This window comes from Capricornis sumatraensis, chromosome 11 (genome assembly GCF_032405125.1).
Source record: "Capricornis sumatraensis isolate serow.1 chromosome 11, serow.2, whole genome shotgun sequence".
Taxonomy (NCBI): Eukaryota; Metazoa; Chordata; class Mammalia; order Artiodactyla; family Bovidae; genus Capricornis; species Capricornis sumatraensis.
Genome location: NC_091079.1, coordinates 99049914 through 99051964, shown reverse-complemented (window position 1 = coordinate 99051964; position 2051 = coordinate 99049914). Strand labels below are relative to the sequence as shown.

The 2051-nt window shown below is 41.8% G+C and overlaps 1 pseudogene; it reads left to right on the top strand.

Annotated features, from left to right (window-relative positions):
• Positions 1 to 283: 283 nt before the first annotated feature.
• On the top strand, positions 284 to 1790 carry LOC138088363 (ubiquitin carboxyl-terminal hydrolase 14 pseudogene; annotated as a pseudogene).
• Positions 1791 to 2051: the final 261 nt, after the last annotated feature.

Below are 2051 nucleotides of genomic sequence, written 5' to 3'. Positions count from 1 at the left end.
AGAATTTGCTGATGAGAAGAATTGCTGGGCGGATGAAGCCGAGGTCAAATGGTGCCTTGGCTGGAGTGGGGCCGGAAGACGAGGAATGTGGGGAGCCTCTAGAATCTGGGGAAGGTTCTATTTCCTCTGTAGCTCATCTAGAATGAAACTGATTTCAGCCATGACAACTTGAGTTTGAAGAGGCCTCAGAAACCGTCCTGGAGAAGGAAACAGCAACCCATTCCATAGAACGGTACTTGAAATATTCTATTTATGCAATAAAAAATTTGATGGGCATTAAGTAATGGTGGGTAAATATCAGTGTATGCTGATACTTAAACATACAGTTACTGTGAAATGGGGAAAGGAGAAATCTGAAGGTGTAGAATTGAATACTGATGAACCTCCGATGGTGTTCAAGGCTCAGCTTTTTGCACTGACTGGAGTCCAGCCGGCCAGACAGAAAGTTATGGTGAAAGGAGGAACACTGAAGGATGATGATTGGGGAAACATCAAAATGAAAAATGGAATGACTGTACTAATGATGGGGTCAGCAGATGCTCTTCCTGAGGACCCCTCAGCTAAAACTGTCTTTGTAGAAGACATGACAGAAAAACAGTTGGCATCTGCTATGGAATTACCATGTGGATTGACAACCCTTGGCAATACTTGTCACATGGATGCTGCAGTTCAGTGAATTCGTTCTGTGCCTGAACTCAAAGATGCCCTGAAAAGGTATGCAGGCGCCTTGAGGGCTTCAGGAGAGATGGCGTCAGCACAGTACATTAGTGCAGCCCTTAGAGATTTGTTTGATTCCATGGATAAAACTTCTTCTAGTATTCCACCAATTATTCCACTGCAGTTTTTGCACATGGCTTTTCCACAGTTTGCAGAGAAGGGTGAGCAAGGACAGTATCTTCAGCAGGATGCTAAGGAGTGTTGGGTACAAATGATGCGAGTATTACAGCAGGAATTGGAAGCTATAGAGGATGATACTGTTAAAGAGACAGATTCTTCATCTGCATCAGCAGTGACACCTTCTAAAAAGAAAAGTTTAATTGCTCAGTTCTTTGGAGTTGAATTTGAGACGACCATGAAATGTACAGAATCTGAAGCAGAAGAGGTCACTAAAGGAAAGGAAAGTCAGCTTCAGCTTAGCTGGTTCATCAATCAAAAAGTCAAGTATCTTTTTACAGGACTTAAGTTGCGACTTCAGGAAGAAATCACCAGTCTCCAACATTGCAAAGAAATGCTTTGTACATCAAATCTTCAAAGATCAGCCGGTTACCTGCTTACTTAACTATTCAGATGGTTCGATTTTTTTACAAAGAGAAGGAATCTGTGAATGCTGAAGTTCTTAAGGAAGTGAAATTTCCTCTTATGTTGGATGTGTATGAACTATGTACACCACAACTGCAAGAGAAAACGGTTTCTTTTCGATCAAAATTCAAGGATCTAGAGGATAAAAAAGTGAATCAGCAGCCAAAGACAGGTGACAAAAACAGTAGTCCCCAAAAGAAGTTAAGTAGGAACCCTTTGCTTTTGCTGATGACATTGGCTCCAGTAATTGTGGATACCATGATTTACAAGCAGTGCTAACGCATCAGGGATGGTCTAGCTCTTCAGGCCATTATGTATCATGGGTGAAAAGGAAACCAGATGAATGGATCAAGTTTGACGACGATAAGGTCAGCATCGTGACACCAGAGGATATCTTACGGCTTTCTGGTGGTGGAGACTGGCACACAGCTTACGTTCTACTCCACGGGCCTCGCAGAGTGGAGATAATGGAAGAGGAAAGTGAACAGTAATCTTCATTTTAGCTATTTATGCTTAGGTGTGAAATAAATGTTATTTGTTGATCATAGCTATAACCCAGAGCTTTGGAAGATGTTTAGGTGGTTTTGTGTGTTTCCCCTCATGTGGAACAAGAGAGGGCAGAAGCAGACCACTCCATGTTATCGACCTAAGAAATTACAGAAAAGAGAAAATTGCCTTTGGACTGTGCTGCCCTGTGTAAAGGTGGCAGGAAGAACTTTAAGCTTATTGCTTGGATTAATTTTTAAAAATTA